The sequence below is a fragment of the Cinclus cinclus genome, chromosome 4 (assembly GCF_963662255.1).
Source record: "Cinclus cinclus chromosome 4, bCinCin1.1, whole genome shotgun sequence".
In the NCBI taxonomy this organism is placed as follows: Eukaryota; Metazoa; Chordata; class Aves; order Passeriformes; family Cinclidae; genus Cinclus; species Cinclus cinclus.
In genome coordinates, this window is record NC_085049.1 from 42044503 (window position 1) to 42061667 (window position 17165).

Sequence of the window (17165 nt, forward strand, 5' to 3'; positions counted from 1 at the left end):
TCTTTTCAATTCTACTGAGCCTTGTACCTCGAAACATGTCTGCAGATGTGCACCTTCATGTGCATACACATGTATGGCTGCATCTGTGGAAGTTCAAGGATGTAACAGACAGGTTACAATCTTTTCCACTATTTTTACTCTTAGCTTTTCTGATATGTAGATCATGGTTTGGATTTTCAGATACCATTACACAGGACCTCTTTTAGGCATGGCACACTTATTAAGACTTAAATGAAGGATTAACATCAAGACACCTTGAAAAAAAAAACTCCATTAAGATGAAAGGCATTTAAAACCAGAAGGATTATTCTACTATCAAATGCAACCTGTGATTTCCATGGAAATCTACTTTTCATTTCTCATTCAACTGACCAAGATTGAGCCCTCACTGTTGGTATAAAACCTGTTTCTCTTACTACTTACTGGATTTTCAAATACGTTTTTCTTGTTTTCTTGCATAGTTCTTACATTCCTTCTCTAAAATTTTCTTCAAAGCTACCAAGTGCCTGCCTTTAGGTAGATATGATGTCTACCAAAAGTCTTGACAGCTCTTAGCTGGGTAGAAGGTTGTCTAAATATCTAGGCCTCTTTCTTGTGAGGATTCCTATTTCCTGAACACAAGCACCAGTCTCTTTGAACTTCAGTTGAAAACAAAAGTGAAAAACTTCTAAGAAAAAACCTGTAAACACAATGTTGCCTAACTGCAGTGTACTGCTGCTCAAAAAAAAAAAAAAAATCTTTTGTTCTTCAGTAGTCTGTAGCTTTGGGAGACTCCTGAGGTGAGTTCATTGAGGGCTGAGGACCCAGCACTTCTTGTGTTCCCACTCTCGGAGTAGCTTACCTGTAGAAACCATGAGGTTCAAGGACTTAAAGCCCTAGGTCCCAGCCCTGCTGCCAGCACACTAGGAGTCCATAAGGGAGGAGCATGGGAGAGATGACCTTGTCTCAGTGACAAACCTTTTGGTCCCAGTGACCCTTGCTAATGTTTGGTTTTGTGGGAAGTTTTCTAATATGGTTTAGCCCCCTTAACAGTATGCTAACAAATACTGTTTTACCATATCCTTTTTGGTTTTCTGTAGGCATCTATCCATCTTTTCTTTACCAGTTTTCACTTTCCAAGCTTTTAAAGGCAGGCACCCTCATTGTCTTGTTTATACTTCTTTAAACCTTCCATTTTTAAATAATGATTTAACTCTTTTTCTTTTCAGTATACTGGTAACTTACACAGGAAAAAATCATACAACACATGAGAGTATTCCTATTAAAAAAATTATGGTAGAAAGTCTGACTTACACTTTAATTATATTCTAACTAAAAATATTTTCCACAGATCCATCTTAGCCATGTGTTCTTATTACCAGATGAGATCAGAAAAGAAGGACTTAATTCCACATTTTCCAATTGCATGATCTGATGCAAGAAGTGACAGTTTTCTTCCAGAGACAAAGTAATCATCTTGTCACTAGCACACATGAAAAATATTATCTGTCACAGGGCACATAGTCTACCACTGTGTTCTTTTCCACTTGCCTTTTAGCAGTCAATAAAGCTAAACTTGAAGGGGAACCTTTTATCTGTATGTATAGCTTTGTTTGCTACTCATGACAGCTTTGCAGAGCTACAATAGCTTTGAATAAATAGATACACTCTCTTTTAGCTCATATGTTTTCAATGGAATTGGAAGGCAATTTCTGCTTATGAAGCTACCTGCAGGTACGTGAACATGGAGTTATACTATTAGTTACACATGACTATCCACAGAAGGGCTGGCTTCAACCTTCTGTCCCACAAGTGATCAGTAACTGAGACATATTTACATATTTACCTGAAAAGCAAATTACCTAATTTTTGCACTATTCCTTATAAAATACTGGGTGACAATATGAAATATAAGCATTTTGCTGAAGAATGTTGATTGCTCTGTACTTCACATATTGTTTTACATTTATAGGAAAGTTATTCACTTTTTATTTTTTTCTGCAGCATAGAAATTGACAAAACCAGTTCTGAGATATAAGCCTCTTTGAAGAGGACTTTGTAGTTTAAAAGATGCTAATCCTTTGACTATAGGTTCCCCATGAGGCATAGTTTATCTGCAGTTGCAATACTAGAAACTACATGCAGTTTTCAGTGGGTGACATGAAACGCATCCATAGTAATTGTGAATTACTATGCTAACTAAGGTAGTTTTGATCAAACTAGGCAGTTAGTATACCTAAGATCTATTGGACTAGTCCTGTCTGGTTTTCCTATTTAATTACTTTTGAAAGGGAATAAATTTTGGAAATGCTATTGTGATTAATGTGCAGAGCTGTCAGAGGAAAGTAAATCCTGATTGTACTAATTGCTCTACTGATGGATCTTAAAAGAGTGACACTGCTTCAAAATATTTACCATTCAGATGGTAAGATGAGGAGAGTGAGGAAAGGAGGAAAGAAAACCTGTTGTTAATTAAATTTAAACCATTCATCTAAAATAAGGATGTAAATAGGCTTTGTAAAGAGTTACTCTGTTCTTTGTGATGCACTGAGGTTCTTTCACTGCATACAAATCATCATGAAACATAATTGACCATCAAGCATATATGTACAACATTAAAGTGGAAAATAATTCACTTCTGTTCTAGTTCTAGATCTTTCCCTCTCTTCAGCTTTTTTTCTGGGTGCATCTGAAATTTCAGCTATCCCAGGCTGCCTGTGTTCAGAAATTCATTTCACAGAGCCATTGGGAAAAGTGAGTTGAAAAGCTGTGATGATCATGATATATTCCTGGGTTAAGGGATTCCTACAAATGGACCCGAGCTCTGCACTGACATAACTCTATTCTGCGCACACATACAAGATTCAAGTGCTGGAAGTGAAAGAATTAAAAGGCTACACAGTGATACTTTCACTGTAATCATTCCCCAAGCCAAACACTACTTAATAAAAGCATGCTACTCTTTTTGACTCTCAATCAGGGAATCTAAATGAAATTCAAATAATCTATTTCAAACATATTATTACCAAGCAACATACATTATTTTGTTTTGCTGCACACATGGGCTTAATCAAAGTGCAAATGCATGCTCAAGATATTGAAGAAAAGACTGATAAACACAAAAATTCCAGTTCTTTACAAAAACACACCTTGGTGGTGGACAAGTGATCAGCCACTCTCTCTTCAGTTTAAAAAACCAAAACTGTCAAGAAAATCTACCAATTCCTGTTAGGAATTTTGAAGACATCTCACTTTCCTCAAAGGTAGTTGGCAAAATTAGTTAAGCTACAGCAATTGTTTTTTGGGGGCATGTGAGGAAATTGCACCTCTGTTCCACAGACACATGGAGGTTGAATTCATCTCCTCTGAAGGAAATCTGACCAAAGGATTGCAGATTCTGTTCTGCCTTCTTACACTACAGTTAATTATCTGTATTTCTACTAAAGCTGGATGATATGCTCACTAGTGTGTTCTATGCACCACAAAAATAAAGCCTACCTCTTTTAGAATATACTGCTGCTTATTTGGCCCAATGCCATCTTGAATTTTCTAGCATGCAGCTCCACAGTTAAATATCAATAGTGGGAATATAATGTTCATTGAGATCTGTCTGACTCAGACACAGTTTACTATTTGTAACAATGAAATTTAGTTCACATTCTTTTCAGAAGTTAGAAACATCCGCCTACAATTTTTAACAAAGCCAACAGTTAATTTCCATCTTTAATTATGTACATTATATAAACAGGTTATTCTTTCCATCTTCATGTTTTCTTATCATCTGGAAGACCTTAAACTATATGATAAGATGAATATGTACAGTAAAATTGACATAGTATGATAATGAAAGCGTAGTCATTTGCAAAACATCAAATAGATCACAGAGTCAATGAGATGAAGTTAATATTTTCTAAAACTGAATAATAATTTTTAACTTCTTGGGTCTATTATTAGGTAAAGGATCGACAAACTTTGTGTGTACCTTTGTCCAAATTCCAAATTATGTTCTTACTTATGAATCACTTATTCCTTGTTATTGCATTTCACTGAGATGACAGTCTACACACAGAAGAAAGGCACTTTTCTTGAGTGAGGTACTCACTCTTCAAATATTTTTGATTTTCAGCACATTTATTTCAATAATGCATTTATTATCCAATGTTTCTCATAGATTCTAAAATATCTCTGTTCTTGGAGAAAAAACTGTTACTACTGAATTAGAAGTTGGATGTTATTAAACTATATGCTAAGAGCTGCCTTACTAGAACTAAATATTTCATGGCAATGATTTCAATTCCTCTGAAGGAAAAGCTGTACAGGAGACAAAAATTCCATTTGAGATTTGGAAAGAAAACTTATATAATTAGTTGATTGTGAAATATCTATTCATTAGTCAGAATGAAAGAGGCAAATCATCTGTGTAGCTGAAAATATATGTTTCCAGGGAAAAGGAAACGCATAATCTGGAATACCTTACTTTTTTCCCAAGTCATTTTTATTTTACTTTCATTAATTCACCTAGATGAGGAGAGAACCTTGTATTTCGAAGGTTCATCAGTGGTACCTAACCTGAATTTGACTTATAAGAGTTTCAAATAATTGAAAAGGAATCTCACAGGTACCTGTGAACTTTGTAGTCAATAGCTACCTGAGCAAAACTCTATTTGATAATTGATTGCTCATTTTAAGCAACCATTCTCTGGAGCTGAAAAGAGAATCACTGTAGGATTCTTATAATTATAAAATATACTACACACTATAAAAAACAGCAATGAGTAAAAATGGGGTCTTAAGAAGAAAAAACATAATCATCCTTAATATATTTAAGCACCATGATGAATTTGCAAATGTCAGTTAATAACTATTTTTTTTGCTTGGTATTACTGTATGAATTTAGTTGATCTTCTAAAGAAAATATTTAGACTTAGGTTCTGAATAATTTATATAATGAGTTTTCTTTCCAAATCTAAAAAAATGTTACCCCTAAAAACCCAAAAGGATTCTTGCTGCCAATGTTCAGGTGATATTAAGCTCCACAGCATTTAGAGTCAGTGGGCATTTGCATTTTGACAGTAAAATGTCCTGAGGGAAGTAAACCTCTGTTTCCAAATATGCATATCCATGCTCTCTAAATTTGATACATATTAGTAAGAAAGGCCTTGGGCATTGTGAATAAGTATGTGTGCATCGAAATCCACTATGTTTATGATGAGAGCCCTATTACGCTAGCAAAGTAAAACATTGCATTTTCAAGCAAGCTACTCATGCAAGGACCAATTATGCAGCACAGTGGATTAAATCCATCTGGACTGTGTCCTTTTTAAACTGGAGGCCCATCCCCAAGGCTGGGACTAACATTGCCACAAATGCAGTGTATCCAGACATCTTCCTCTCACTGACTTGTAAAGAGCTTTAATGTAAGTATTTAGAGCAAAATGTAAAACTTCAGATGGGAGCACAAAGGTGGAATGGGAAATATTTTTGTTTGCTTCAGAATAGTTAATGAAGCAGCAACTGAAAGACAGAAATAATGGGGAAAATATATTATTTCAAGTGCCCTCAGATATCAAAACAATGTTATTGGAGGCATTCAGATTAAATTCAGTTAATTAGATGAGTTAAATATTCTTACAGTATTTTCTGAGAAAGACCCAGGGGACATCCACTGCTGGAAGACACTTATGAAGCAGCAACACTCCATAACTAGAAGCTTCACCCCAGCTACATCTGAATTTCTGAGCTGGCTAAAACCTCCTTTGCACCTCTTAAGGTATCTGACACTTTAGTCTCTTCTGACTGCCTGTCTGAGGTGCTCAGAGATACCAGTGACTGTCATTTTGACAACTTTTTGCTAATCCAGCCTATGGTGCTAAATTCTACAGAATAAATTTTCCACTGATATTACTGCAAGTCAACGAAAAGACTGGAGGATGGTCTATCTGGAGAACATGGAAAGAGGTTTAAATCTTACCCTCTTTCTAGCATATTTTATATTCTCTTGAGAAAATCACTCCATTAAACTAAAAAAAATCATAACTAAGATTAAATAGTGGATATTCTCAAGAGTACATATTTTACTTTATTTGTCCACCAACAATAACAGTTGTGATATGAGTTATATTTTCTACCTTCAGAGAACTCTAAGGGTGATTTATTTAGTGCAAGTTAAACTCTGAATCGTGCTAAAACACACTTTTGAAGGCTCAGTCTCTGTAATTTGCACCAAATACATCTTTGTTAAGAAATAAAGAGCTAATATTAGCATCCCTTTGAAAGGTTGCATACCACCAAGACATCATTATCATGGCAAAAAAATGTTTCAAGAATAAACATAAATAATGCAAAAAGCATTGATCAAAATCTGATCTAATTTCACCAAAGGATTCTTTACTGCAGAAGTAGTCTTCTAAATGTCGAAACCACAGACTACCATTCAATACAAATCTATCTAAACCTACCCCTAAATTAGCAAGTATCTTGCAAATAAAAATAATGCACACTAATCCCTCCCCATAAAAGACCCCACAGGTAAACTAACCAAAACATAGAAAATAAATTTTATGTTGCATAATTCTCAGATTTACTCATCAGAATCATTAATTCACAAATAATCAGCCATTGTTAAAGGGAATTTAAAAATTGTGATTTATATGTAGTTTTTGGTTTAGTTGTATTCAGTTACATTAAGAGTTAACTGGCATTTACAAGAAAACCTTGGAATACTTTAAAACATGCTTAAAGTAGTTTTCAGTTTAGGAATGACAAGAAAAAGATCCTGTAGCACATTCAGATTGAAGACTGAGCTCCCATAACCTCACATTTTCTGCAAAAGGATGCCATGCTACTAATGAGTCAAGAAAAAATCTCAAAAATAAGTTTTGTATTATCTACAGATGAATATAAGAAGAGTTTAGTACAGTGAAAGAAAATTTTATTCCTGAAATATGCATCTCATTTATAAATTGGCATCAGAGACACCTAAACTCCAGAAGTAACTCGGTGTTGTCTTGGCTTTTAGAGAAATTGATTATACAGTTGTACCCTCCATATATGTTCACCTCTTTGTCTGCTGATTCTTCTAGTAATTTTAATGAGTTAATGTTGGATTTTCTTGTTATTAGTATGATATTATATACATTGTATCTACAGCAATCATGGGATGAGGCTGCAGGTCAGAGCTTTTATTTTATCAGTGTCATCAGCCTCATTTTACAGAGTGAGACACAGGAGATGGTGAAAGCCTTTGCCATGGTGACAACAGCCAAAATTCTCTTGGTTACAAAGTTTTTAACAACTTTCTGGCCAATAGCATAATGTTAAAAACTGACAAGCATTTTCTAAAATCAATTAATAAAGCTACAGGTACATTTTGCTTTGAACAATGCTTGCTTGTAAGAGCTTAAAAACACTGGGAAAAGGTTCATTATTAAACTTACGTATTTCTACTATCTTGTTTAGCATTTTCCTAAAGCCTATCTCTACACAGCTCATAGCCTTATTGTTTCTTGTACTTGCATCTTTAGCATTCGTGCATTCTTCCATGCTGAGATTTGCTTTCACGCATCTTTTGAGAGCTTTCTACCTTCTCTATTTCCCACAGCTTAAAATACTTTCAAGTAAAAAATATAGTAATTTTTTTCACTACATTTTATTCTACCTCACCTCTGGATTTGAAGATAACACTTAGCATTTTAACAGTAGATATGAAAGTGTGTTACAAAGGAGGTTAGTATTGTTTCTCTAGAGTCATAGATCAGAGCTTGAAAGGTCATCTAGCTGAGTCTGCAAATCCAAGGCAGAAACAGCTATAACTAACCCACTGAAGACACATAGTAATCTAACCTGTTCTAAAATATCTTCAGTGATGGAGAGTTCATACCTTCCCAGACAACCTACTCAATTGCAGATCTGTCTTCAAAGCTGCCATTCTTTTTAACTGCCTCCCACAGTCATTTTTGATGAACTCCAAGTCCATTATTTCTTACTCTTTCCCCAGGGGGAAAAAAAAAAAAAATAAAAAAATATATATATTCCCATTCTCTTTCAGCTCCCGTTTACATATTAGAAGACTCTTATCATATCTCTCCTAAGTCTTTTTCTGTCTAGATGAAGCAATTCCAATTTTTCAAGTGATTTCTATTCATCACCTCTGTTACTCTTCTGTAGACTGTCTCCAAATGGAAAACATCCCTCTTCAAGCACAATCTAAACTTGATCTTCCAGTAAGGTACTGATGCTAATGGGTGGAATGAACAGAAGAGTTAATATGTTTCATAGACCTTTCTTCTGTTTTTACATGAGGAATATTTATGTAGAAAAGTCACATTATTAACTAAATTGGAATCATATATAGATCATTTGCTCATCTGCTTTAAGATTGTGCTGGAAAGGAGAAATTTGTTAGAGGTCTTATCTGTTGCTATGCATTAGGTTTAAATGCAGGTCATTCCCCCTTGTTTCCCTTTAGGTACTGAGGAAAGAAAATACTAATATTTTCCTTTGATGGGACATAAAACTGAACAATATATTGTGCCTGCAGAACATCTATTAAGTACTCCTTTTAAATCATTAAGACAAAATAAATTCAAATAACTGAGACTTAATTGGAGTTTCATCTACACAACTAAACAACTAAAACAACTATAAAAATAAAATAAAGAGAGAGGCCTAGGGTTCAAAATCAGGAAGTGGTCAGATTTAGTAAGATCAATTGAAAATTACAGCAATCCTGTCTTAACTGGAAATTTTATTGGCTGGATCTCCTCCATTCCCAGATGACGAAGATTATAATAAATTTATAATCAACTATGATGAAGGGGGATACATTGTTTAATTACGTTATAATGAAGATCTAGTTGGGTTTGTCTGAGAAGGAACACATTTTGTTCTTTTGTTTTTTTCTTGAAGTTTGAAACCTTGTTTTGCTCTGCTAACATTTCAGAAGCTTTTCTTTACAATCAAAAGTAAAGGATTTATTTTTTTACTTGAAAGCTGAGCTTCTCATAATTCTAAGACTTAGCCATGTATGAAACAAATAGTAATAATTCCATAAGCAGCCACCTTGATTTCTTAGAGCTCAACGTCAGAAAGCTCTAGAAACTGAGAGGTCACAATGCCAGAAGCAAAAGAAACACATGAAAACACAATGAAACATTGGCATGAAACTACTCCAAATAAGTCACAAATAAGGAAATATGTTTTATTTTCTCTTGTCTGTTGGTGATACAAACTTTTTGTGCATTTCTATTCAAAACATTCAAATAATCTGCATTTTGTTAGAATTTAAAAAAACATGTTTTTATAAGATTAATTGTTCATTATACAAACACTGCCTACTATAGGCACGACATCTTAGAAATCAATTACAACAAATGGATTTTTACAGTGAGTTTCAATTTGACAGATTACTTTTGATCATCCCCACAAAAGAATTCTCTGAAGTACCCTGCATTATGCAAAATGCATCTTAATTTTGTAGCTAGGATTGCATTTAAATCCTTGGAGATATACAAATTTCTTTGTTTACTGGCAGATATTCAGATTTATGCATTTAGATAGACCCCCAGATTTCCCCAACCCTTGAAACAATTCAGAATCATCAATTTGTAGCTGCTATAGCCTCCTAAGTCCAAGGCTGGAAGTTAATTGAACAGAATTCTATTTCTGAGACAGAACTTGAATCTATTTTCAAAAGATAAAACCCCCGGATTTATGTGCAGATTAGTAATCATGGCAGTTAATTAATTATAATAAGTCAGTTAATGATAAATATTTTCTTTGTGCTGCATGCAGGTCACCAGCGTTTAATGATACTCTTAGATGGTTGATACTAATCACCTGGAATTCTCACTTCCACACAATAATGATACCATTTTTTCCTTCTAAGTCCAGGGATATTAAAGTTTAGTGATAGGAACTTGTATTTGTAAAACAGAAGAAAATTTAAAGATTTCAAGCTGAGAATCACAATAGGCAACTGTGCTGCTGTTCAAGATCAGAACTAAATACTCCATGAGTGTTTATAGTTAGCAGTGACAGAAGGATAAAGTCAGTGTTTTTCATGCTTGAATTTTTTATTTAGATCATTTGGATGTATTTTAAACTGTTACTTGAAGAACCTCAGCATAATATGTCTTCAGATCACTCCTCAATAACACTCCCACCTTTACCTGACTGATTAAAGGAATTTTGTATCATATTAATTACATATTTAAGCAATGAAATATTTTTTATTTCAAAGGGTCATGATTTTTCATTTCAAGTTGACTGAAATCTGTAGCTCTGAGAACTAATGGAAATTTAGCAAGACTTGATAAAATACATTCATGATTTGCCAATGTTACCTTTATATTTAAAGCAAAGGAATTACATGGTTTGGTCTCTTTAGAACTGAAGTAATAAGTTACTAACCTTTGAAACAAGCCTTAGAGAAAAAAAAGAAATATGGACTATGTTGTTTTGGGTAAAAAAAAAAAAGACAGAACAAAAAAGAAAAAGATATGCTTTGATTTTCTGTTTAGTAACAAAACAGTTTAATTTTCTTATTTTTCTTTCCACTCCATTCTTTAATTCTAGGTTTCTCTCATATTCTAAACAAAAGGTGGTAAGAGCAATTTCTATCTGTAAGTTGGAGCTCGTGAAAGGTCAAAGAACTTACTCATATCAATTACTCATGATCAGACTTAACAGGAGGGAAAATAAAAAAGGAAACCCCCAAACTCTCATGACTTTTATTTTAATTTTTCAATTGTGATATAATATGGAGATCAAGAACAATGTTATTAGCATAAGGTGTTAAATGACTCTGTATTACTGCATTCTTCTTTGGGCAGGTAAAATGTTCACACATACAGAAAGGGCTGGAATTTTCTGGGATCATCAGCTTGTTTTGAAACCTGAACACACTAAAATATCTTAAGAGATATTGGCAACTCTCCAGCAACTGTCAGTGTCACATTCAGGGAACTGTTATCAATGTTATCCTCATGCAGCATGGAAAAAAATATCTATTCTTCTATTCATCAGCCTTTGCTGATCCCTGCAATCTTTGCAAAATATTAAATACCCAGTTTGGGTGCAGGTAATAATAAAAATAGTTTTAAAATAATAAGACATGTGTATGCATATATGCCTCTCATCAAAATTATAAGCTCATAAATTTCTAAAGCTTAAACATTTAAATAGGAAAAAAACTTATTAAGTCTTCCAATATTGTTCTTATTTCTAATTTAAACAATAAATTTGCTTATATATTTTCTTGTCACACCTAAATAACTTATCTTCATGTGGAGTCATCCTCCCTCCTCTCAGTTTCAGTTACATATTTAATTTTTCATGGCAAATATAAGAAATCTTCAGGGAGAAGAGAATTCTTCTTCTCTTGCAATCAGTTTATTTTTGTCTTGGACAGGTTTCTCGTACTTGATGTTGACAACTGTTTTTTTTTCCTGTGCCATTTTTTCTTGCAATCTATAGAAACTATTTTTAAAAATGCAACATGCCGTATGCTCAAAAAAAAGCACTGAAAACATGTTAATGAATTCTGAGCCTGGATTTTGCATGAACTCATACTCTGTGCACTTTTTATTTAAGTTTTTATTCTTTATCACCAGCTAAAATGACTGGAAAAGACATCTTGGGTCATGTATTTCAATCTCCACATGACAGATTTTTTTCACATATTTTTTTCTGCTAGTCTGTCTTCTGGAGGTGTGTATGTGGGTGAACACATAAACACATATAATATATACACAAATATAATCACTCTTTCAATTTAAAGTAGTCCTCTGATAACTTTCTCTCTGGGCATTTTTTAATTGCCAAATTTTTCTTAATGCTAAAAATAAATAAGAGTCAGGTGTAGGTATCTTTTTTTTATCCATTCCAAGTCCAGTTATACTTCTCTTGCACTGTATACATACTACCTTTCACCTTTAAAAAATGATGTTCAAATAGGATTCTAAGAAACAGAGTGCAACTCTATCTTCTCTTACATACAGGACATTTAAGTCAAACATGACTTTTTCCTTTCCTTTCCTTTCCTTTCCTTTCCTTTCCTTTCCTTTCCTTTCCTTTCCTTTCCTTTCCTTTCCTTTCCTTTCCTTTCCTTTCCTTTCCTTTCCTTTCCTTTCCTTTCCTTTCCTTTCCTTTCCTTTCCTTTCCTTTCCTTTCCTTTCCTTTCCTTTCCTTTCCTTTCCTTTCCTTTCCTTTCCTTTCCTTTCCTTTCCTTTCCTTTCCTTTCCTTTCCTTTCCTTTCCTTTCCTTTCCTTTCCTTTCCTTTCCTTTCCTTTCCTTTCCTTTCCTTTCCTTTCCTTTCCTTTCCTTTCCTTTCTCCTCAGCTCCATAAACTTCTGTCCTTTAATCACCTAACAGGGAAAACTTGTGACCTATCTGAGAACAGCCTGGTTATGAGACTGCTGAGTTACTCTGAAGAATCAGGCGCTATCTTCAGTTTGCAAACGTGATTGAGGGGGTCCTCCTCACAGAAATGGTTGTCACAAATTCATGAGTAAATATATCCATGACAACATCCATAGACAACCAAAGTAAGTCAGGAAGATATTTGTAAGATTTCCCATTACCAGGAATGGACAAAATTCTTATTGCAGATTATATTATAGGCTTGGCAGGTCCTCAGGACATTTTTAAAGACACTAGATATCTTATAGAGAATACGATTGTGGGTGGGCATTCAACTGCCTGGGACTCTCATTTCATCTCCCCAGCTTTCTACACATTTCAAATGTTAATGACAGCAAGTAGTAAAACTACTTAACAAATGTAATTTTCATGTACTGTCTTGGAAGAGGACAGTAACCAGTTCTGTTAATCCTTTACTGAAATGCAAGTTTTTTTCAGCTTTAGGATAAAGCAGCTTCAGAGAAGATAATATTATTAAAAGAATACTCTTCTAATAATAGCTGTACTCACAGACTACCAGACTCAATGAGCTCATTACTCACAGTTCAGGCGATTTAATTCTCTTGCATTTTCAATCCTTTTTCTGAGCCATTTATAAGCTATGAACTCTATTTAAAAAGGAACCATTCCATAAATTATGCAAATAGAAAGTATCATAAAGGAGCTCACTTAAAATTGCACTGCAGACTGTAATATAGGAATTTTTTAACTAGAGAAATGTTTATTTGTAAGTTAAATACTTCAGTCATATATTGTTTGAAGCATAACTTCTTTTTCTATTTTAAAATGAAATATTAGAAATTTGAAAATTATACTCCTAATAGTAGTATTATCCTCTATCAGGATAATGTAGTAGTCATGATTGATTATTTAACTCCTGAAGTAGTTCAGTATTTAATCTAACACATGTTGACTTAGAGATGCTTTCACTGGCTTGTTGTTCAACCTAAAGCTTGAAACCAAAGATATCCTCTGAAATCATGGAATCACAGGACCACAGAAAGGTTGAAGTTGGGAAGATGCCTTCTGGGGGCCAGCTGATTCATCACCCTGTTAAAACAGGGACAGCTAGAGCTGTCAGGACCATTCTGGACAATCTGTTCCAGGGATCAGTCACTCTCAGTAAAAAAGTGCTTCCTGATGCTCAGCAGATGCCTGTGTTCCAAGTGAGGCTCATTGCCTCTATTCCTCTCACTGGACACCACTGAAAAGAGTCTGTCCCTCTCTTTAAACTCCCCTTTCAGGTGTTCCTGCACATCCATGAGATCCCATGGAATCCCAACTCTCTCAATCATTCATTAGATTGGATATTTCAGTTCCTTAATCTTTTTAGTAGCCTTTTGTTGGGTCTACTGAAATAGGTCTATACCTCTCACTCAAGGACTGGACTAAGTTCCACACTCACGCTTAGTAGAGGATCAGGTCCCTTGACATGCTGGAAATGCTATTTCTAATGCAGAATTAAATTCCTTCATTGTTGCATAACAAAAGAAAAATAATTCAGAACATGAAGGGCACCCTCAGAGGACTTTGTTTCATGTGTAAGGTATGTTTAAATTAAAATAATAGTATTTAATCAAACTTAAAAATGATGCTTTACTTATTTTCACTTATTTTTATTTATGAACAAATTATTTAAGCATACAGTTTTAGAATGCTTCTGGTGAAGAAAACCAGTTTTTCTTTTTGTGCATTATGAAAAAAGTCTAGTCATAAACTATGACTTCAAGCACTAAATCATCTATTTCAGATAGCAAAGAAATGCTGATATATGAAAGTAATATATTAATTTCCATGTCCAACAAAAAGTATTGTCTAACAGTTGCAAATGTGTTGTGCTTACTACCACACAATTTTCCCTTTTCCTTCCAATTTCTTCAGCCTCTGCTGGTGGTTTAGTTCAGAGTTATTCTCTTAGCTCTTGTGTTGTTTGGGCACAGCCTGTTTTTGGTAGCATTGGGCCACAAGGATGGCTCCTGTGAGAAGCTGCTGGAAGCTTCCACCATGTCTAGCAGAGCCAATCCCTGATGGCTCTGAGGATGGACATGCCGCTGGCCAAAGTGAGAGAGGCTGGCAACGCCTCTGTGCTGACATATTTAACAACAAATCAAAACAGAGTCATGGGTTTTGCTTCTAGTTAGAGTAGAGGAGGAGGTGAGAACACATGGAGACACCAAGGTCGGTGCAGAAGGAGGGCAGGAGGTGCTCCAGACACCAGAGCCGAGATTCCCCTGCAGGCTGTGGTGAGACCATGGGGAAGCAGCTGTGCCCCTGCAGCCCATGGGGATCCATAGGGGATGCAGAGATCCACCACAGCCCATGGGGATCCACAGGGGATGCAGAGATCCACCACAGCCCATGGGGATCCATGGGGAATGCAGAGATCCACCACAGCCCATGGGATCCACAGGGGATGCAGAGATCCAGTCACAGCCTGTGGATGAGGTGTCCATGCTTGAACAGGTGGATGCCTGGAGAAGGCTGTAATTCAGTGGGAGACCTGGTGGAGAGAGAAGGCCCTTCTTCCAGGCTGGAGCAGCTTGTCGTTGGAGGACTGAACCCCATGGAAAGAGAGATCCATGTTGCAGCAGTTTAGGGAGGACTGTGTGCCCATGGGAGGGACTCATGTTTGCAGCAGGTATGGTTTCACTGCTGTTAGTGAGAGTGGACCCACGCTGGAGAACTTCAAAGAGAACAGTCTCACAAGGGAGGGACCCCACAACCTCAAGAGGAAGGACTGCTCTCCCAGAGCAGTGGAAGATCTCAGTGATGAACTGGCCAAAACCCTCACACCCTGTCCCCTGCACTGTTGGTGGGAAGGAGGGAGGGCTGGGGGGAAGAAGGTGTTTTAAAGGCTTATTTTACTTCTCATTATACCCTCTGATTCTCTTAGTAATAAATTTCACTTTGCAGCTAAAGTTGAGCCTGTTTTGCCCTTGAAATATCTCTCCCAGTCCTTATCTCAGTTATTAAGCCCTTGTTAGAATTTTTTTCCTGTTTCCTTCTTTGCCCAGCTGCGGCAAAGGAGGATGAGCAGATGACTCTCATAGGTGCCTGGCATTGGGCTACTCTCAAACCATAACAGCTCTTTATTGTGGTTCCCTGGATCACAAGGTCTTTTTCTTCCCATTCCCTCTATGTGCATCTTTCCTACCTGGTTGCTCCTATTTTCCCTGTGTTTCCTTATCTTCTCACCCTAGCTTCTCTCTTCTTTCTATTCTTATCTGTTAGCTTTTCTTAAATGCAACCTTTTTTCATCCTATTCAGTTGAACAAGTAGAGCAGTAACATTAGAAATCTTCTCAAGTGTATCACAAAATTAGAAAACCATACTTTTATGCATAACAGGCTTTAGGAGTCTCCACTTGGTAATGATTTTGGTGTGCTAAGAGCTGCGATCAAACCATCTGAGAAGAAGTGAGGCAAAAAGTTGCTACTCAACTTATGCAAACCAAGTTTGGAGAAGTATGCAGTGCTTTTGCTAGTGACAGTAGTGCTTTGTCAGAGAATCAGAATATTCTGAGTTAGAAGGATCATCATCCATTAACAAGGATCGTTGAGTCCAGGTCTTAAAGGAATGGCCCACATAGGGAACAATGCACTGGTATCTTCTCAATAATGATGGATTCAATTTTTCTTTGGAACATGGGCAGAACACACCTCCTCAGTAGCATCTGATCAAGTTTTACTGAAAAATGTGATTGCACACTGATGCTCCTTGCATGCACTTGGTGTTCTTTCTGGTTTTGTGCAAAATGATTTAAATTTAATAAATTCACCATGCAAATCCAAGCTAAAATTTTTAAATGTAATTTTTTAAGATTATATTCTTTAAGCAATTATGCAGAGAATGAAACTTTATTTTGTGATGATTTCTTACTGCTCAAAACATTTTTTCTCATCAAAGCAAATAAAATATCTTTTGGAAATATTCAAAATAAAGAATCTCCTGCATATTTTTTAATACAAAAAAAGATGTTTTCTGTTTGGAGAGAATAAAAAAAATAAATAAAAGTGTTCTATATCGTGTTCAGTAATGATCTTTGGTGAGAAATAAATGCACACACTTGTCAAGCTCTTGATTAACATACTGGTTAAGGATAGAAGAAATGCAAATTCAGGTATCTGATCTTGGATCAGAAGGGTCTGAAATTCTTTACCTCAGGAAAAGTGACATAAGAGTAGTTCAGTACTCTGAATGAATATTTGGGTCCTCTGTCAAATAAAACATGGTAATCTTTCTTATAATTCAATTGATATTTCTAAAATTCAATAACATCTTTCAAATAATGAAATTTTGCCTTGATTACAAATGCTCTGATGTGTTTTTTTTTCTTTAAGATTGTGGTTGTGCTATTCTTCCTCTTATAAGAACATAGATCAATTCCTCTCAGAATACTATGGAAGAACACCCCTCTCTCACAGGTGCAGTCATGTTAATTTCTGAGTGAACAAAAGGAGGATTTATTGGAGTTCTACAGAATATAGTAAAAGAAAACAAAAATTAAATAGTTGAATTATGCCTTTGAATAGGGCAGAAACTTCTCCAATGCAGCCTAACAATGTGTAGCTAAATCTTTACTGCTTAATCTCAAAGTTTTAGTGACAGTAATTAGATGAGTAGAAATATGAGTGAAATGAAACACTTCCTTTTCAGTGACTTCCATCTCTTCACAAAATGGTAAAGGAGAAGATGCAAAACTGAAGTTGTAATTAATTCTTTTTCTTCCTCAATCATTGAACTGTTGCTTACTAATTGTGTTATTA